Source organism: Pogona vitticeps, chromosome 5, assembly GCF_051106095.1.
Source record: "Pogona vitticeps strain Pit_001003342236 chromosome 5, PviZW2.1, whole genome shotgun sequence".
NCBI classification, from domain to species: domain Eukaryota; kingdom Metazoa; phylum Chordata; class Lepidosauria; order Squamata; family Agamidae; genus Pogona; species Pogona vitticeps.
This window is the reverse complement of record NC_135787.1, coordinates 147,053,666-147,075,864: the sequence shown is the minus strand read 5'-3', so window position 1 is coordinate 147,075,864 and position 22,199 is coordinate 147,053,666. Positions and strand designations below refer to the sequence as shown.

The following is a 22,199-nucleotide window of genomic DNA, read 5'->3' as shown; positions in this document are numbered from 1 at the left end:
GGTATTAAGTGGAGATGGAGAATCACCTCCATCAGTACTGAGTGGAAGGAGGAGGAGAAAGAGAAGGAGAAGTTTTGGAGAGTTTAATTTAGGGTGGAGGCAGTCTCTCAAATAAAGAGGGTAACTACATTTGCATTTACCTCACAATTCACATTGGATTGGGCATAGAGAAATTCAAATTAAAACCTGGTGACTACATGAAGTAAAGCTGAATGTGGGGAAACCTGTTATGGAATCTTCATTTTAAAGTACGGAATCATCCCCCCCCCCAGCTGGCAGGAGTGGTTTAAATGTCCGTGATCAGTTTGAGATTGCTATTTTCTGCTTTCTGGCCAGTATGACCACTTGAGCTGATGCAATGGGGGGCTTGGAACATTTTTGGTCTTGCAAGAAATGTACATAATTCTCTCTCTCTTTTGCTTTTCCTCCTTCTTTTTAATAGTCCACCCCCTCTCATCCTCTCCAACCCTCTCTGTTCCATTTTGTTTTTCTTGTTAGCTCAGTTTGTTATAGTCAAATTGCCAGAGGCTGCAAGGTAGTTGTAAATAAGGGGACATCTTGGCTTTTGATCCAGCCTTTAAGCTCTTCTCCTTTTGTTGTTGTTTAGTTGTTAAGTTGCGTCCAACTCTTCGTGACCCCATGGACCAGAGCACGCCAGACCCTCCTGTCTTCCACTGCCTCCCAGAGTTTGGTCAAATTCATGTTGGTCATCTTCTCCTTTACAGAGTCCTAATCTACTAGGACTTCAAAATTGCCCATAAGCACTTGGTAAGCATGGCAACTTCTGCCATTGGAACTCCATACAAACCAAGCTCTGTTCCTCTGCCCTGCTGGACTCCTTCAAATGGTCATCTGGATGGCTACAGTGATTTATTTATGGACACCTGATTTGATAAACTACAAATACACAGTGGATCAAACTAGTTTTTCCCTGCAGTGTAGTCACAGACAGCAAATATGATTCAGTTTAACATGATGGGTGGAATGATATTTTTCCTTCTTTCACACTCCAAGTGTTCATCACAACTACTGATATAAACCCAAATTGAGGTTGCATAGAGGAATTCATCAATCAAAAATGATAATAGGTAAAATGTGCTATATATGTATATGGATACTCTGCTTTCCAGGTATGGGGGATGAAAAAAAAGTCCACTATCACTGAAATTCTGCTTTGGCCAATCTTGAAACAAATGAATACACATCTCACTAATACAGGGTCATTTTCTGGAGTTATGAAATGTTGATTAATTGTATTGGCCAACCTATCAATTTCTTTAATCTCTTCTTATTTTAAAACAAAATTTCATTTGGAATATGTTTCACTTCCTACCTGTTGAACTTGCCTGTTTAAATTTGTTAACTCTTGAATTTTTTCATTGAAATCTTATTCATATATTTTATATTTAATTACCTTTGGCAAATAGACCTTGCAAGATTGTATGCACTTATCCAAATTCTATAGGAAAAAAGAGGCAAACATAAGATCAAACAAATTTGTATAGCAAAGGAGCTCTAATCAAGCCTTCTGCAACTATTTTAAATGACTACCTTTGATATTCTTTCTTTAAACTTTCTAATGGTACAAATTCTGCTCTTTACTTTTTATTTATTGCAACACCTTCTAACTCATTACCTATTTATTATTGACTCTGATTCATTAATGGTAGTAATAAAAGGGCAATACAATTCCATTTAATAATCATTATTATCTTAGAACAGCAGAGCTGGAAGAGACTCCATGGATCTTCAAGTCTAGCCTCATCAAAAGGCACAGTAGGGGGCCCTCAGCTAATATGTTTGTAGCCCCCTCAACTGATATACAACACAGCTTAAAAGTGGATTAAAAGTTCTCCCAGGAAGATACATGCACTGACCCAAAAATAATGAGACTGTCACAGGACTTTAACCTGAGTTCAAAAACACCAATCCATTTCTCAATTTATTTCCATAATGTATCTGTGTCTTAGTATTGTTCCAAGTGTTATCTCCTGTACTATCTTCACACATGTTTGTCCTATTTTTTTTCACATTATGTGTGATTTTGATTTCAGCTTGTGTTACTTATTATGTTGGATCTTTCAGTATAGAGTACATTCTAGTGCACAAGCAGCATGCTTACATTGCAGACACTGTCATCATGCAAGACAACAGCACACCTGCCAGCAAACTTTAAACATATGAATGCTTATTCTAGAGGTGGATAGGAGAACCCCTCACCCAGATCCATCTGTATGGAATCTACCAGGAATAATAAACCCAGGAATGGCTGCAATGTCAGCAAATGTCATATGCTTATGTGAAAAAAAAATTACCTAGTTTTAAAGAAAATCTTTGAAAGTGGTTAACGGAAAAAAATTATCAGCATTTGGCAGGATTATTCTTATGTGAGGGAGTTACCATATTTCTAAATGAATGCATAACTGTGGGGGGGGGGAGTTGCAACCATTTAAATTTTGCAATGAAAATGAATAGGCTGAGATAAGTCTATTGAAGTAGCCTGCTTCTGGTCAAAAATAGTCTAACTATTTTAATATTTTGATTTTTTTTTAAATTTACACCTATATTTCATTTATGTTTATAATTTTAAATTGTGCAGCATTCTCCTATGAATAAAGTTATTTTATTTTTATTTCCCAATAAACTTATCTATATCAGTACAACTGAGTGCCAAATATAAAATTAAGAAATAAACATGTCTGAATAATAAATAAGCCAAATAAATAAGAGAGTTGTAGTTGTTGCTGTTGCTGCTGCTGCTGTTGTTTTGCTAACACTTCCATTCCAAGAATTGATCATCGTAAGCTGAAACTTTACCGGTATTTCCCATGTCCTCCTTAGTTGACCTGTTGCTGGACTTTTTCATTCCACCAAAAATGGCCAATGCATATTTTGGCTGTTGGAAGTAATGAACTTGCATATTTAGCACTCACTACCATGATCTTTGACATACATAATAATATAGCCTTTGTATTTCTTGGCAAAGTATAGTAAGATGACTTGCTATCAGTAATAAATGAATTCCAGAATTATTTTATTGTACTGCATTCCCCCCAAAATAAGATGATAATCGCCTTTGGGAGTTTTCAATCTCCAGCAGTGCACTGCAGTGTGAAATATTTCAGCCAGTTTATGTGTAGTGAGACATTGTAGATAGATTGATTTATAAATATTTTCTTTGAGAATTGAGTGTATTAATAGTCTTGGAAAAGATCCAAGAAGCCATTTCCATTCTATCAGCTATTCTGAGAGATTATATCCGCTTAAGTCTATACTCCATTTATCTTGATAGGCTGGGTGTATACGAGATAATTCCGAATCTGCAAATAAAACATGAAGTTATACTGACTGCTTTTTCAAAAGCAAGATTTAAAAGGAGTGCCGCAAAAGAGGTACAGTACATGGTTTATGCACACTGTATTTATTTATTACTTACTCCACAGTGTGTTTGAGTTGAAGAAATTGAAAGCATGATGTGCTTACTTGACTTAGTTTAAATAACAGGCTGTTCATAGGATATTATATGTCTGTAAATAATTCAACTAGTGAAATATAGTATTCCTCCCCAGATGGCAGTATTAACTGTCCCATAAATCTCTGCTTCAATGCTGAGAATACAGAAATTAACATACAAAAAGAGTAAATAAATTTCTGAAATCAAAGTAAAATAATTTGAATGCAATGCCTTTGATGTATAACCAACTAATATCCTTTAAAGGCCTGAAACAGAGTACAAAAAGCAAAGAGACATCAGCAATACCAACTCAATCCAAATGAAAACTCCCAGTGTTTCCTAGGAAATCTTTTGTGTCTGGAAAGCCTTTGGTGAGCCTGCATAAAAAAATCACACCAAAATATACAAAATAACAATTACGCAGCAAGCTTTTTCATGTATTCAGAATAATGAATGTAACTGTGACCTACTTTAGTGTAGGAAGTCACAAGTAGAGTAAGGTTCATTTGAATCAATAGAATTTATGGAGGAATCGACTCAGCAAATCCCTACTGATGCACTGGATTTAGCCTAAGGTGACTCACAACCTTCTGCAACAGGATTTAAGCCACCCTTTGAGAGAAAGGATTTGTGAAGGTAGGAAACAGTAGCTCTAGAACAGATCCAGATGCAGAGATAATCATTCTCCTTTGCACTGGATGGGTATTTTTATTTATCTTAGGGTGGAGATAAAACTATGAAATCATTTCCTTTATCTGTGACAGGAAATCATAATCATGTTTTAAATGTAGGTCTGAACTAAAGCCTGCTGTAGAATCTGCATGATCTTTTTAATATTTAATGTGAGGCCTGAAGAATGTGGTTTATAATGTTTATAATATGCAGTATTACCTAACTATTAATATATTTGCATAACATAGATCTTCCCCTCCCAAGTCACAAGTGCACCTTTGTCAACTGGTTTACAGATTGGTGAGACTATCCAAAATTTGTTTCTTTTCAGTTCTTAAATTATGTCGAACCTGTACCACATTCTGTTTCCAATTCTGAATTTCCTTGGTTCCTGTAACAGTCTCTTAAAGCAGGGTTAAATGTAGATTTAGGCTAAAAATAATCAATTCTTACCCTAAGTGCAACATCCTGACCTTTGAAAAAACCAACTTATTGAATCTGCCAAAAGAGACACTATGGTTCAATGCTAGTCTGAAAAGAATCATATTTAAGGGTTTATATAAATGATAATTCATTCTTCAAAACTGATTTAAAACTCAACATTTATGTGGATAGATTTACTAGAAATTTGTTTTGAGATGTTTTTTATCTTGTAGCTCAACCGGGGCTCTATAGAGCTCCTTCTTTTGTTACACTTTCTGTCCTGCATAGTTCTTAAGCTAGATCGCATCCTTCTCCAAGGGGGAAAGATTGACCCCTTCTTCCCTAGGGAATATGTACTTGCTTTGCTGGAATTATCCTGTTTTTCCTAATCATGACTCCCCTACAAAATGAAATTAAAAACTACTGTTGTGGATTCTTCATTCCCATGACTTCTTTTAACTCTCAACTGTAAATTGAGATTTACAGTTGAGATCACACCGATCATTGAGATCCCTTTCAGTGTTGAAAAATATGCATTCTTTCTGTTGCTTTTACTGTTGAGCTACCACCATTTCTTATGTCTCCAATCTTTCGGAAAAACTCCTTTCCCCCTAAATGATAGAAAATATCCATTCACTTTTCTAAGTTTTCATATTCAAACACTTAACTTTGAGGTTTCTAGCAATCAGAGCATGAATTACGTTGCACATTTATACAAAGTAATATATCACTTACCACTAAATTGTGTATTCCAAGAGAACATGTCTGGGTTCTTTAAAATCCTCAAACATTTGCTGAACCCTGCAGTAGTCCTTAGAGCTCCTGCATGAGATTTCAGCCTCATATGTTGACACATAAATGCTGGAAATTACCCCAACCAATGTGTTTTTAACAGGAACTCAACAGGGTACTGAGAGACTGGCAGGGCCGGACTGGGACCAAAAATCGGCCCTGGCATTTAGAGCACACAGGCCCACTGGCTGTGGGGACACAGGCCCACCTGTTGTGGGCTCCATTCACGATATTGTGGCGCGCTGAAAGGGCGTTGCTGGTATAGTGGTATTGGTACATGCTTACGAGTTCTCCCTATCCCAATCATTGCCCTGGTTGTATAAATAACAAGGAGCATCAGGAAATCTAAACCTATAAAATCATCACATTTAACAAAAAGTGTAATTAAAATTTAATGTTTAAATTTGGCAATGCTAGTGCTCTCTAAACAAAAAACACCAACAGTACAATGTGAGATCTTATAGCTATTTTAATGTATTGAAACATTAGATCATTAAACATAACTGCAACAAAACGTTCAATGTGAACAAGCCATAAGTAGCAGATCCTCCTACATCAACACTTCCACCAGGAACAAAAGGCTCGGCTCAAGAACTTTCCACCTCGTTTATGATTTGAACATTTTAAATTTGAACCCTACTAATACTGGAAAGACTTGGGAATGATACGTTATCAAGGAATAAGAAGACTTTGCAGGGCTTCACTACTCTCTGCAACTCTGTTGATGATGGCATCCAAATCACGACTCATGAGGATTTCTTTTTCTGTAGCCATTAACATGAATGAATCCAAATGGTCCTGGGATACAGTATTCCTCAGTCGATTCTTGATGAACCTCAAGGTGGAGAAGCTTCTCTCACAAGCAACTTGAGTAAATGATAGAGTCAGTAGGAATTTGTAGGCTAGACCTATCACATTATAGGCATCTGTTAATAAATTGTAGTGCCATAGAATTTAATAGCAACAAATGGCACATTTCTTACATGTTGCACATGGCTTATTTAACAGCTCCATTTCATCAAATTGTTGACTTAGATCTTACATGGGCGTTTCTCTTGACACCCTTACAGTGTATTCTTCTAGCGCTGATGTCTTCAATTTGTCCCAATGCAAAGCTAGACTAGTTAATTCACACCGCAAATTTTCAGCTGTGGCATTCTCATTAAATTTGATCAAGACTTTACTTAAATCTTCCATTGCAGATATATGAAGCCCTTGTTCTCTTATGTTTGAAAAGATCCTAGGGTCTATGATGCGGCCGCGGCCAGCAGTCAGACTCCTCTCGCCGGGCCGCGGCCAGGTTGAATATTAGGGGGCAGGCTGAGTCAGCCACGCTCACAGCGCCGCTCTGTGAGCGCATATCACAGCCCGCAGACGCCGCGGCCCAGGAGTCAGCAGGGCACGCACCTCACGGGCGGCCACGTGATGACCAAGAAATCATGTTTTTATAAATAAGCACTACAATACAAAATATACAGATTCTACAATTATAACAGTAACATATCACATAAACAGACTTTCAAGGGAGTATTAAAACTGAAGGCAAAATATTTAAAAAGCAACTTGAATTATATCTCCACATTATACAGTATATTCCTAACACTAAGCAAGGGAATCCTGCTTATTTTTTTTGTCTCCTTCTCCCACCAGAGAATATATCCTGCCCCTTTTTTCTCCCTCCATAAACATTCCTACACCCATTAAGAAAACACAGGCAGAAGGATGCTCCAATTTAAAAAAGATAAAGGACTCCTGTGCAAAAATTCAGTGTATGTGTGTTCAGTCGTTTAGTCGTGTCCGACTCTTCGTGACCCCATGGACCAGAGCACGCCAGGCCCTCCTATCTTCCACCGCCTCCCGGACTTGTGTCAAATTCATGTTGGTTGCTTCGATGACACTGTCCAACCATCTCATCCTCGGTCGTCCCCTTCTCCTCTTGCCTTCACACTTTCCCAACATCAAAGTCTTTTCCAAGGAGTCTTCTCTTCTCATGAGATGGCCAAAGTACTGGAGCCTCAGCTTCAGGATCTGTCCTTCCAATGAGCACTCGGGGTTGATTTCCTTTAGAATTGATAGGTTTGTTCTCTTTGCAGTCCAGGGAACTCTCAAGAGTCTCCTCCAGCACCACAATTCAAAGGCATCAATTCTTCGGTGGTCAGCTTTCTTTATGGTCCAGCTCTCACTTCCATACAACACTACAGGAAAAATCATAGCTTTGATTATTCGGACTTTTGTTGGCAAGGTGATGTCTCTGCTTTTTAAGATGCTGTCAAGGTTTGTCATTGCTTTCCTCCCAAGAAGCAGACGTCTTTTAATTTCGTGGCTGCTGTCTCCATCTGCAGTGATCATGGAGCCCAAGAAAGTAAAATCTGTCACTGCCTCCATATCTTCCCCTTCTATTTCCCAGGAGGTGATGGGACCAGTGGCCATGATCTTAGTTTTTTCGATGTTGAGTTTCAGACCGTTTTTTGCACTCTCCTCTTTCACCCTCATTACAAGGTTCTTTAGTTCCTCCTCACTTTCCACCATCAGAGTGGTATCATCTGCATATCGGAGGTTGTTGATATTTCTTCCTGCAATTTTAATTCCAGCTTGGGATTCCTCCAGTCCAGCCTTCTGCATGATGTATTCTGCATACAAGTTAAATAAGCAGGGTGACAATATACAGCCTTGTTGTACTCCTTTCCCAATTTTGAACCAATCGGTTGTTCCATATCCAGTTCTAACTGTTGTTTCCTGTCCCACATATAGGTTTCTCAGGAGATGGATAAGGTGGTCAGGCACACCCATTTCTTTTAGGACTTGCCATAGTTTGCTGTGGTCCACACAGTCAAAGGCTTTTGCATAGTCAATGAAGCAGAAGTAGATGTTTTTCTGGAACTCTCTGGCTTTCTCCATAATCCAGTGAATGTTGGCAATTTGGTCTTGAGTTCCTCTGCCCCTTCGGAATCCCGCTTGTACTTCTGGGAGTTCTCGGTCCACATACTGCTGAAGCCTACCTTGTATGATTTTCAGCATAACCTTGCTGGCGTGTGAGATGAGTGCAATTGTCCGGTAGTTGGAGCATTCTTTGGCACTGCCCTTCTTTGGTATTGGGATGTAGACTGATCTTTTCCAGTCCTCTGGCCACTGTTGAGTTTTCCAAACTTGTTGGCATACTGAATGTAGCACCTTAACAGCATCATCCTTTAGGATTTTAAATAGTTCGACTGGAATGCCATCACCTCCACTGGCCTTGTTGTTAGCCAGGCTTTCTAAGGCCCACTTGACCTCACTCTCCAGGATGTCTGGCTCTAGGTCAGCAACTATATTGCCTGGGTTGTCCGGGATATCCAAACCTTTCTGATATAATTCCTCTGTGTATTCTTGCCACCTCTTCTTGATGTCTTCTGCTTCTGTGAGGTCCCTTCCATTTTTGTCTTTTATCATGTCCATGTTTGCACAAAATTGTCCTCTAATATCTCCAATTTTCCTGAACAGATCTCTGGTTTTTCCTTTTCTGTTATTTTCCTCTATTTCTTTGCATTGTTCATTTAAGAAGGCCCTCTTGTATCTCCTTGCTATTCTTTGGAAGTCTGCATTCAATTTTCTGTAACTTTCCCTATCTCCCCTGCATTTTTTCCCCTTCTCTTTTCTGCTATTTGTAAGGCCTCGTTGGACAGCCACTTTGCTTTCTTGCATTTCCTTTTCTTTGGGATGGTTTTTGTTGCTGCCTCCTGTACAATGTTACGAGCCTCTATCCAAAGTTCTTCAGGCACTTTGTCCACCAAATCGAGTTCCTTAAATCTGTTCTTCACTTCTACTGTGTATTCGTAAGGGATTTGGTTTAGATTATACCTGAGTGGCCCAGTGGTTTTTCCTACTCTCTTCAGTTTAAGCTTCAATTTTGCTATGAGAATCTGATGATCAGAGCCACAATCAGCTCCAGGTCTTGTTTTTGCTGACTGTATAGAGCTTCTCCATCTTTGGCTGCAGAGAATATAGTCAATCTGATTTCGATGTTGCCCATCTGGTGATTTCCATGTGTAGAGTCGCCTCTTGTGTTGTTGGAAAAGGGTGTTTGTGATGACCAGCTTGTTCTCTTGACAAAACTCTATTAGCCTTTGCCCTGCTTCATTTTGAACTCCAAGGCCAAACTTCCCTGTTGTTCCTTTTATCTCTTGACTCCCTACCTTAGCATTCCAGTCCTCCAGAATGAGAAGAACATCCTTCTTCGGTGTCAGTTCTAGAAGGTGTTGTAAATCTTCATAAAATTGTTCATTTTCAGTCTCCTCAGCAATGGAGTTTGGTGCATAAACTTGGATTATTGTGATGTTGAAAGGTCTGCCTTGGATACGTATTGACATCATTCTATCATTTTTGAGATTATATCCCATTAAGGCTTTTCCCACTCTTTTGTTGACTATGAGGGCTACTCCATTCCTTCTACGGGATTCTTGCCCACAATAGTAGACATGATAATCATCTGAGTTGAAATCACCCATTCAGTAAGTTTTTTTATTTTACTTTTTCTGTAATGGCTGCTCAACCTATGACATTTAGAAACCGCCACCACCCACCAGATTTGCCAGATGACAGGGCATCTTTCAAAATGTGAGATATAAATGAACAGGGGGACCCAAACAACAACAGTTTATGTGGCAAGAAGAAAGGAGCCAAAAATCAGTGCCTTTTATTGTTTTGCTTATCAGGCATGCTGAGCAGAGATAGAATTTCATCAGGCTCATTTTAAGAGAAGGGAAATGGCAGCAAGAGCTGGAGTCTCTGTGTATATAAACCCTTCTGTTCTTAAAAAGAAAAATCCAAAAAACTCCACCTGCAAATCACCAACAGTTGCCCGCCGTTCTATTCACTATAATTTCTACTTCCACGATCCACGTCAACCAGGTTCTATACCAAACACAGACTAAACACGCACACACTCCCATGTATGTGTGCAAAAAAAAACCCCCAAAAAACATGGAGAATGGAAATAGGTGCTTCCCTTCACTACAAATCAGACTGGGTGGGAAGGGGAGGCAGGGAAGAGGGGGAGATTTTTCTCTGACTGCTTACCACTGTATCCCCCTTCTTTCTCTTCGGGACCTAGAAAAGGGGAAATTAGAGCGGATGTGTCATGTTTAAATTCCCCCACCGCCTGTTTTCCGCCCTCCTCTCTCCAGGAGCGGAGGGGGGAGTGTCCTGTTACTACCTCCACTTCTCCCCACACACACAAAGCAAGCAGGCCCTCTATATTGGGGTGGGGGGCCGCGAGGAATACCTCACTTCACCCCCTTTCTGCTGGAGCCCTCAGAAGCGCGCTGAAGGGAGGAAGCAGTTCCCACTCCTCTGAGAGGGAAGGGAATCCTCCCACAGGATTTGCCTTCCCCTCCTCGACCGGAGGGGAGTCCGGCCCCCACTTCCCGAAGCCGGGGGAGGGGGCGGCCGCCGCGCTGACGCTGAGGCCGAGTCGGTTGGTCGCAAGCGGGGGGACTGTTTTGTCTCGCCCTCCTTCCTTCATTCGTTGGTTGGTTGGTTGGCTGGCTCGGTCCTTGAGCCCCTCGCCCACCGCTCTGAGCCGGGAGCCCCGGGCAGCCGCTCAGCCGCCGCCGCCACCGCCGCGACCAGCCTGATACAAACACACGGAAGGGAGGGGAAAGCAGAGGGGGCGGGGGGAGCCGCTCACTCAGAGCTGCGCTGCGGCCCCGACCATTCCGCCCACACAAGCCCACTGCCATAGAGACCGGCACAAGCGCCATCTCCCTCCTCCAGACACAAACGCGCTGGTCGGGAGGTGGAGGGAGAGGAAGGAGGGAGGGAAGGCAGACGAGCGAGCGAGCGAGCGCGGCCGAGTGGGGTGGGGGAGGGAAGCTGCTACCGGCGCGAGGGAGCAAGTCCGTCCGCGGTCTCGCGCGCAACGGCCGTGTCCGCGCGGCCTCCCTCTCCCCGCCCCGCCGGGAGGAAGGGAGCAGAACCGGCCACCTGCCAAGCAACAGAACAAGCCACTGTCTGGGGTTTTGTTGCTGGAAAACTTCAACCACCGCAAAAGCCCCAGGAGCAGAGCCTGACAGCTCCCATCCCGTATCGGGGGAGGAAGGAGGGCGGGGGGTGGGGTGGGGGGGGAAGGTGAGGCAGGAACCGGCCCTTTTGACCATCGGCCCTTCTGGCATTTGCCAGAAGGGCCCGATGGCCAGTCCGGCCCTGGAGACTGGTGTGAACAAGTTGATCTCTAGTGACTTATCTGTAAAACATATCTCCATTATCTATAAAAGACTTCTTCAAGTAACACTTTAGACACATAATATTATACATTATAAAAACTTTAGCCATAAAATGGGCTGCAATCTAACATTTAAATGTACTTATGATTCTCACTTTGCTGGTGAAATGAAAGTGACACACATTTTTCCTATTCCTCCACTAAGAGAGGTATGCTATCGTTTTAACCCAGAGGATAAGAAAGATGAAGGCATCAACTTCATGGATTTTTTGCTTGTTTGTTTGTTTACTTGTTTGCTCACCTCTTAGGAAAACAAGAAAGGCACAGGTTGATATGCAGGCAAAAATCAAAGAAGGATCCATTCACAAACTTTTCTTTCAACATCAAAGCTTTCACTAGGATTATAAATCCAATTCACTGACATCCTCAGCTTTACATTTTCTCCATCTTAATGAAATGCTAAAGGTTTATAGGAGAAACATTAATTCAGGTTTTATGGAGATGCTTAGGAAGCATTCTTACTACAGCAGTGTGCACATTAATAGAAGCAGTAGATTTATAGTTCACATCCAAAGAGAACTGTAGAGACTGGAGCGTGTTAATTAGTTTCATTTGCTGTAACCCTTAGCCTAGTCTTCTCTAACTGAAGTGAAGGGTTCCTTCAAGGGAACTGAGTGGGGAACCAAGCAAATTTTAAGAGCAGCCAAAATTTTCCACTGTGCCAATATAATTTTGTTTACTTGCTTGGCCACTCAAAAAACTTAAGGCCACCAATCATGGTTTGGCAGTGCCATAATTTTGTGTTTGCAGTGCTAGTGAGGAAGCAACAGAGTTGAGAAATGACACTGTAAATTAGTGATTTTCAGCCAAACCTTGATTTAATTTATTTTATATTGTTTTAATCCATTTCATAGCCACATCTTAAGATCATAGTCTACCTAAGATTTATGCTGATTTTAAAAAAACATACACATTAATAACATCTAATTAAATATCATTAAGAGAATCCTAATCATAAAAATCAATCATGAATCATTTGAAGTAAAAAAAAAGTTTCAAATGATTCATGGTTCAGCAGAAAAAGGTGTCGTCTTGTGCATGGGAAACTCAGCAAGGTAGCTGAGATGTTTTGTGAGATTTTTTTTCCATTAAATTTCTATCCAAAGAGATCTTGCAGGGAGAAATCCTGGAGTAAAAAGAAAAGAGGATTGCCCCCCCCCCCCAATCTTCTCCTCAAAGAGAACAAGAAGGTGTGAGATTCACATCCTAATAATAATGATCATCATAATTGTTGTCATCATCTTAGAACTGCAGAGCTGGAAGTGACCTTGTGGATGATTGCGTCCACCCTCTGTCAAGGAGGCACAGTGGGGAATTGACCTCCCACCTAGATACTGTACCTAAATTACTGAGCTATCCAGCAGTTCATTCTTGTCTGTCTTTAATGGTTGCCAGCCCTGATTGAGAAAGAATGGGCAGAATCCTATTTGATATGTTCAGCATAAATCCAGAACTCTGTAAGTAGTGTGAATATTCATTTCCAGCTATCTGCCACATTCCAATATACCCACGCTGTAGCTTCAGTTGTGGAGTCAGTTGTGTGTCCAATGCAAAATACATATATTACAACAGCAGCAACAACAAGCAACAACAACAAAAGGCTTGTGCAATTTGCCTTACTTGCGTGGTATTTTGCCAAGGATTCTGGCCAATATTTAGCTGATGAGTGAAATCCAAATTCTTAACATGTCGTGTTAAGCATGTTCTGAGCATAGGATATAATTAAGATACTGTAGGAGGTCAATTTTGCTTATTATTCTACAGATAGTCAAAAACATTTCTACTGATTGCATCACATCTTTCTTTTTTTCCCCCTTTGTCCTGCAGTTACTACCTACCTTCTCCCCTGTTTCCCTTGATTCTCCAATGGCCACTTTCCCCCCTGGAAATTAAATTCAGTCTTTTCTGTTCCTGCAACACTAATCAGCACCACATTAGAAACCACAGCATGTGCTCAGTTATAAAGAACATTGCAGAACAAAATTCATAATTTTCTTGGGCACAGCTATTCTAGCTGCCTTATTCAGTCATTGATGTTTCAAATACAGGCATTGGCTTCAGTTTATTTCTAGTGAAACTCCTCTAAAATCATCAGAGTAGCTCAAGAGTCATTTTGAGCCACTCCAACTTTAGTCTTTTATCAGTGGCTCTTACCAGGATTCATTTTTTTTAAAAAATATCTCACATAAAATCATTATTTCCTAGGAAATCAGCTCAGAAACATAGCCTTACCATCACATTACAGCTAGCTAACTAACCACTGCCTCACTTTCTTGACAAATTAATCAACTAAATTTTGCCATGCTGCGCCTTTCTGAAATCTATAAAAGATAATGGACAGAAAAAATGGACAAGATGTTAGATTTCGTTTAGCTGCTGGTTTATTGCCCACTTCACAAGAGAATGTAAATAAAAACCCATTTTCCAAGCTATCATATTTCCCATAAAATGGTCACAATCTGCTGATGCAAGAGTTATTCTCTCTAGTTCCTTGCATACACATTTTACCAAATGCTGAAGATTGGAACTCCAAAAAGGCTTTACAACAGCACTCATAAATAAATCACCCCTTCAAGAGTCTCAGTGGTCAAGATACGGTGGATGCAAAAACAATGTTGTTTAGAAGCCAGATACAAAGGATGAAGTGATAAATTATGCTTGCTGTGTTTGCTTCCAAGGAGCACTGGGATTATTGCTTCAAACAGAGATGGGCACCAATCATGTACAGTACAAAGGTCCTGAGGAAAACAAGCAGAAATTAAAACCTGGGTATGCAGCCTCCTGAACGACAGCAGACAAGCTGACCGAATAACACTAGTTCCAGACCTGGAGTATTACAATGATCGGTATTGTTTCCTGAAGCATGTGCTGAAGCAGGCTTTTAAAATAGCTATTCATCTTCATAGGCACAGCAAACTTTGTCAAGAAACTGAGAACCAGGGGAGTATGGAACCTGGAATCCATTTCTGAAAATCAGGCCTGCCTGTGTGACCCTTTGAATGGTAATGGTCAGTGTCTGGCTGGTGACTTGCAACATATATCCTGAGACAGGTGCCTTGAAGGCCATGCCTAGCCAGTTCCTTGGCACCAGGCTAATTGGGGAAATGACTCCAGCCGTGTGAGAATTGGAGGAGAGCAAAAAGGTTCTCTGTACATCTGGAATGTTCATTGGAACTTGAACCCTGATTGAAAGGGTCCAGAAGGGGATGTTTAATGTATAAAAAGGATTTGCAAAATTAATTTTGTTGGCTTGGCTTCACTTGGTTTGATGTTTACAGAGATGCTATGCTCAATTGCTGTCTTGTGGTGCCTTGCAGTGGAGGGTGCCTCAGAATCATGCTAACTTCTACACTAGTTTGTAAGTATTAGGCAGAATAGTTTTGCTTTTTTTTATTTTGGTGTGACTTTTTTTGCTTGTCACGACTTTGTCTCAAATGGTTTTGTTTTGTTTTGGTCTTTTTCCTCTCTTTAATAATATTTTTTTAAAATTCTCCAACTACCTGGGGTTTTGACTCAGAAGGTTTGTTGTATTTGACCTAGATCTTGCTCTTAACTACCAGCTAAGAGTTATGGTTTTTTTTATGAATGTGGTAGCAACTTTTTTGGGTTCCCTGGAAATAATGCCAACTCTGAGAAGACTGGAGTGTTGGGAGGAGCAGATGACAGGCTAGTTTCATAATCCTCCTAACCAATCACAGCTCACTTTCCTGGGTTCACTCACCTCGGGGGAAGCAGGGTATCATAGCTGAGTGGCTAAAGATGGTGTCCATTGGACCTGGGTAATCTTCACAAACTTAATTTGTAGGGGGAAAATACAGAGTATTCTTGTTTCAGTTGCATGTCCTTAGTCAACTGTTTTTTTGCTAGCCCTTGTGATGTCCTTATTTGACCCACCAAAGCCCTTCAAGTTCCTCAGTTCCCCAGTTACCTTCTGTCCACCTAGATTTCATGTACTTTACAGTTATTTCTGCAACTGATGGCTGCCTTGCTTAATTTTTCTTCCTCACATGAACCCATCCAGTGCCATTTGCTGCTGGAAGGAAGCAAACCTGACTGCTATCAAGCAAATAAATGTCCTCCAGTTGCTTCTCTCCAGAAAGAAGAAAGCATTGGGAGAAAAAGGCATGCTCAGTGAAGAAACAATATGGCTGTCATGTGCTCATTTCTAGGCATCTCTCTTAATTTTCCTGTCTTCTCCCCTTGTATTCCAATCCCACGTGATTCACACTTAAAGAGCAGCAAAGTTCTGGGTCCCAAAATTACTAGTTACTGCTCTGTTCGAAACACTGACATTTGGTAAGAGAAATGCTAGCATATGTGCCTTTATAATGATAGGTACTCCCATGGACCATTTATCATTCCAGATAAAGCAATACAATCAAGTTTAATTCATAACAAGATTAGAATCCTGTATTAGATAAGGGGCAGTTTCAAAGCAAGTGTTCTTGTATCTCATAGTACTGGTAGCTGAAACAATTTACACTTTGAGGGATTTTACCACCTGTCACTCCAATAGGGGACTTACTGTATGTGATTTTGTGCCCACACCCTTTGTTATATGGAAGACTGACTAGCATAGCCCTAAGGCAATGAATTGGTGAACATAAGAACAGAATTAGAACCCTGGAGGCTCCTATAACATCACATTTTGAGTACATAATCACTCACCTGACAATATAAGGTTTATAGTGATAGAACAGGCTCACGTTCACGTTCAGAAAGGACAAACTCCTCATATCATATGGCCCAAAGAGAGACATTGTGGATCTTTACTGTGGAAACAATAACTCTTTTTAGATTAATTGGAAAAAAATTGATCTGTCAGTACATTTCTAATGAGAGTAAACGGAAGTAGCATCTGTTTCCATGTAGACATGCCTATGCATATTTAAATAATCAGCTGTATCTTTAATTTTCTTGTCTTGGAAAAAAAAAGTACAATTCCTAACCCTGCTGGGTAGGGGATTCTGGGAACTGTAATTCCAAAAGTCAATCTTCCAAGTACTGATAGGTATTTCACACTATCTGATCTTGTAATTATGCTTTCTCTGGGCAGGTCTCAAGAACATTATCTTGGATGTTTTGGTGTAATATAAGATTGTTGATACTTGGAAGGTAGATATCCTTAGGTTGTGAAATGTGATAACATTGGTGTGAGTCCCTCTGGCCCTTGGCAGACTGATAGGGTTCCTTTCTTCCATTCTCTGTTCCATCAAAGAAGACGCAGGAATTCTCAGCCAAACAGGATCATTAGGGAAGGATTTCTCAACAATTGTGCCATCTAACTGTCCCAACCGAGTTTCCTTCACTGTCCAAATAACTACTTCAGACTCCTTTTCTCCTACAACCATGACCCTCACCTTTGCCTCTCCCAGTGAGCTTCTAGGTCCGAAGTTTATATATTAAGCTGTTTTGGTCATGCCAGACACAGAGCAAGACAACAAGGATGGGTTTACAAGCTCACAGTGAGTACAAGCTAGCAGCTTCACACCTTTGTGCTTCTACTGGTTGAATCTGGCAAGCTCTTGTCCTCCTCCTAGTGTCACAGTCAGCTCCATGGAGACTCATTCCTGGGCTCAGCACCACCTGTCTCATCTCTCCCTCACTCCCCAATAAAAGGACTTGAAGGCAGCTGTGGTTAAGATGCCTCTCTGAGTCCTTTCTAGGCACTCTTAACTGTACAAATAACCCAGTCCGCAGGTCTTCCTTAAACATATATTCAAGTCTCCCAGGGGGCTGGGTTCTTCTGGGCATTCAATTTCTGGGAAATGATTCTTTGGGTCCTCTCTAGGATTGCCCCAGGTTTCTTCCTCTTCTTCCCCTTCCTCCACCTTTTTGTTGGAGATCATTCCAGGTTTCAACCCATTTTGCTTCTCTTACCCTCATTCACTCTCTCCATCTCTGCCAAACTCCCTTTTATATCCCATTTTCCAATATAAGGGTGCTGCAAGCCAGGAAACCAACATCAGGGTGTTAGTCTTGCAGAAGTGGTATGTTTGCCATGACAAGGCCACAGTGCAGATCTTAGTAATGACAATTTGGGGGAGGGTCCTAGATAAATGACACTTTACCTCAACACCATCTGATTGGTTTTTGATTCATGTATAGTGACTCAGGTTTAGCTTTAAACTGATACTGTAAGCTAAAGTGTGGATGGAAGCCTCACTTCATTTGAAAAAATGTAGTGTTTGGTTCAGCTGGGGTGGGGGGGGAAGGGAGTTAAAAGTTTACCATGAGGAAAACTTAAAATGAGCCAAATTGTTATGTCTTTGGAGGAACTCAAACTGTCCCCAATTTCTCCTTAACCACTTCACACACTGTCCAGTCTCCTGATATAAATAACCACTGTCACCTAAGGGGCTCAATTGACAGAAATTCCCATTTTAATTTCTTTTCGCCGCAGCCTCTTGCACACTCTTGTTTTTAAAGAAGAGCCTTCTAATTTGCCGCAGTGGAAATTAGGGGATGATGCCCCGGGGTATAAATTTAGTGTACGCTTGAAAGGGAACCCAGCTCTGTGAGCATCAAGGACTCCCCAGCTCAAGAAACACCTCAGCTCTAGTGACAAACTACCCACTTACAAGAGAACAAACATTCATGTGATAACAAGTTGAAAATTCCAGCTTCTCTCCCCACTCCTCAATCCCCAAAGTGCACAGTCTTGCGTTGTTGCTCACTGTTCAATATTTTCCCTCCATTCTCTATGAAACTCTTTGCACATTGTCATTTTTGTTTATCAGCTGACTGATCTTCACTTTTATATACAGACACACTTTTTTATACCTTTCTTTTGTACAGAGAAACAACCCAAAGCACTAATGTTAAGCATGTTGTGACACCATGGGGATTGCAGTCCAGGTAAACAACACTTTGATCTCTATTCTAGTGCTTTGCAAGCAAACAAACAAACAAAGTAAATCAGCCTTTGGACAAGACTTGGAATTTGGATGAATCCTGCTGGGAATGACACTGCAGCAGCTAAGAGAAGCGTAACTAAAACATTACATTTTGAAAATGGGATCATTTTGTTGCTGTTGTTTAGCTGAAAGAAACTATTCATACTTCTATTCTAATAAGTCATACCTTAAAACAGGACAGCTGGCTGGATAGCTCAATGTTTTAGGTATCTGGTAACAGAGCCAGAGGCTGGGAGTTCAATTCCCCATTGTGGCTCCTGCAAGTACAGCCAGACTTTGTGGCCTTGGGCAAGCTGCGCAGTCCCAGGGCACCCCCAGAAGAAGGGAATGGTAACCCACATCTGAGTATTCTCCACCTGGGAAACCCTGGAAAAAGGGGTCTCCTTAAGTCAGAATTGACTTGATGACACATTATTATTAGTAGTAGTGATGATCCCGTCTTCCTAAAGAGACAATGACCGCAGTCAGGTGGACCCTGTGGGCGTAAAACTACCACCTTTATTTCCTGAGGTAGGTCCTTTAGGTAGGTCCTTTAGGCCTCAAAAGTGCATAGTAAGCCCCAAAGACAAGCCTGAACCTTAAAAGTAACCTTTATTGCTTCCAAAGCAATAAAACATAGACTATGTGTTTCCTTAGAATGCACACTGGCGTTGCAAAGTAGGACAGTTGGACCTCTATTTACAGTAGCCACTATTAACCTTCTTTCATCCACATGGGATTTAGTTATAGTCCTACTGTATCAAGAGACTAGTCCTCGGTTGAAAAAGTATGTTTGTTTTATTAAGAAAATAAAGTTTCATTAGGATACAGTTGTAGCTTTAAAGCTTAAGCATTATTCATTTTCAGACTGTTACAATATTTAAATAAACTTACAATTTCTAATTAAAATGAAAACAACTAAGTCTAGATAATCATCTTGGCTAGAGGCTGGGCTATTCCCCCCTCCTTCTTCTTGGAAAAAACCCCCACAAAGGTCTGTGTCTCACATTCCACAGCATTTACGGACCAACCTTTCACATACACAAACCCTCTCATTTTACATCTCTTTAGGACCACCTTCTTAAGTACACTTTCACGCTGTCAACCAATTAAGCCCAAGTAGGCGTAATTCAGAACACTCCGATCCGCCCAAAATTCTCATGATCCAGGCTCCTGGTGTCTTATCTGCTTAATTTAGCAGTCTGTTGTTTTGTCTTCTTTTCCTGGACTGTCCGACCTTGTGATTTAGGCAAAGAACTCTGCACAACAAGCTCCTGAAAAACATCTCTTTTAAATTCATCTAACACAGAACCTAACAGACTCCACTTTAGTATAACTACAATTCCCAGTTTCCTTCCAATTCCTTACATTGTTGTTGTTGTTATAACAAGACAGAGAAAACTCCAAGCTATGAGGCACAGAGAGCCTGAAGAAGGCCAGAATATTCTAGTCTGTAAGAGGCCACACCCCCAAGCCCTCTCAGCATGCAACCAGAAAGCAGGGAAAATACGCTTTGATCCACTGTGATTTATTTATTTATTTATTTATTTATTTATTTATTTATTTATTTATTTATTTATTTATTTATTTATTTATTTGATTTATATCCCGCCCATCTGGTATATTTATACCACTCTGAGCGGCTAACAACAAGATATATATACAATTATAATAATGTAAAACCAAAACATCGGTTATTAACAAAGCATACCAAAATCATAAATGATAGATAGATAAGGAAGGGAAAATTAAATTAAATTAGATTAAATGCTGGCGGGAGGGAAGGCCTGGACATAAAGCCATGTTTTTAGTTGAATTTTAAATGTACCCAGCGTAGGGGCCGTGCGAATCTCCGGAGGGAGATTGTTCCAAAGGCGAGGAGCCACCGCCGAGAAGGCCCGGGTTCGCGTCTTTTCCCTCTGGGCCTCCCTCGGGGTCAGGCTCCTCAGCCTCACCTCCTGGCTCGCGTGGGTTGTCCGGGTAGATCTTGGTGGGAGAAGGCGTTCCGCCAAGTATCGAGGTCCCAAACCATTTACTAGGGCCTTGTAAGTGAGCATTAAAACTTTGATCTGCATGGTTTTTTTGTTTGTTTGTTTGTTTTTCAAATTGGGTCTCTGCTGGTTTTTCTTTTGGCTCTCCAAATGACAAACCATAATTATGTTGCAGGAGTTAGGAGGGGCAGAGACAGAGAAAGGTTGGGGTTTTTTTTTTTTTTTTTTTTTGCATAGGGACCCAATAGTGGAAGCTACCTTTGATCTGATGAGATGCCAATTAGCAGTTTTCACTGGGACCTCCCCTCCTCTTTGCCTCTTTTTTTAACAGTTCATTTTCCCAAAGTGACTTAGTGATAATCTGTTGCAGTGCCAGCAAATAGGAGCAAAATTAAACTACCCTTTCCAGCTGTTTTTTAAAAAGAGAGATTATTTCCCACTGACAAGAGACGATTCCTCGCTGGGCATCACCACAATGAGATTTGCATCATGCAGTCACCAGTGTTTAATTCAACTTCATCCATGTCTAATGCAATGCAAATAGTGGGGTAAATGACCAATGTAGTTGCCCCCATAATTTGGGAAGTGAGTGCTGTGAAGGGAATCTTCATGTCCTTCCCACTCTTTGATCAGATACTAAATAAACATTGTGCTCTGCAATTCCTCCCAATTTGACCAGTGGATGGTGCGAATCCTATTCTCATGTGATTTATAATCACTGAGAAGAGATAGCAGGAGGATTCAATACTATTCCATTCAACCTTTACAAATGGGAAGGTAGCTGAAAGCTGTGTGTGTGTGTGTAGATTCATTGTTTTATTTCTGATCAGTGTCCAAGATGGTGTGATGCTAGTGAATAGGAGCACATTGGTTCTAGTTAAGTTTCTAATGCCATTCTCAGCACTATTTCTCCTATTCCAAATCTTTCTTTCTTTCTTTCTTTCTTTCTTTCTTTCTTTCTTTCTTTCTTTCTTTCTTTCTTTCTTTCTTTCTTTCTTTCTTTCTTTCTTTCTTTCTTTCACTTCTACCCTGCCCATCTAGTCGCAGGCCACTACACGGTGCAGCTTACATCAAAAGAGTACATGAAATAAATCATCAAAAGGAAAAAAAAAACTCCTCACCCCTATAACCCCTTGCATCACAAACATGAAAATCCCAAATCCCAAGATGGCAATGACTGTAGAATCAACTGAAACAATAAAAACCAGACTCTCAAATAATTCAATAATCAAATAGAAAGAAGCTTGTCAAAGGCCTGACTTAAAAGCCATGTTTCATTTGTCTTCTGGACACTAAGAATGTGAGGGCCAGAGGCACCTCTGCTGGTAATGAATGCCATAATCTGGCAGCCACCACTGAGAAGGCCTGGTCCTAGTTGTAGAGGTCTGGGCCTCCCTTGGGGTGGCTATCTGCAACATCATAGATTGGGAGGTGTGGGGAGGGTGAATGGTAGCTCTGAGGGAGAAGTACTGTGCTAGGTGGCAACGTCTCAACCATTCAGGGTATGGTATGTCAACATTAACATCTTGAATTTAGCCCAGAAGCCTACTGACAGTCACTGCCTATGGGCCAGGACAGGAGCCATAGGGAAATCAGATCATATTTTGCTATCCCAGATGTAAGCTTGGTGGCTTCATTTTGCACCTGCTGCAGCTCCCAAGCTGCCTTCAAGGGCAGCCCCACAGTGGTGCAGTCAGTCTTCAAGACTACCA

General features: G+C 40.9%; 1 long non-coding RNA gene across 2 annotated transcripts; it reads right to left on the bottom strand.

The window, feature by feature from the left end:
• Positions 1 to 12,417: 12,417 nt before the first annotated feature.
• Positions 12,418 to 16,372, bottom strand: LOC140707710 (uncharacterized). Of its 2 annotated transcripts, none has more exons than XR_013537082.1 (2): positions 16,269 to 16,372; positions 12,418 to 14,338 (listed from the first exon to the last, which is right to left on the bottom strand). It is a non-coding gene; the product is annotated as an uncharacterized LOC140707710 (long non-coding RNA). The 2 variants fall into 2 exon arrangements; XR_013537083.1 differs by lacking the exon at positions 12,418 to 14,338 and adding an exon at positions 14,970 to 15,393.
• Between the last annotated feature and the right edge of the window lie 5,827 nt (positions 16,373 to 22,199).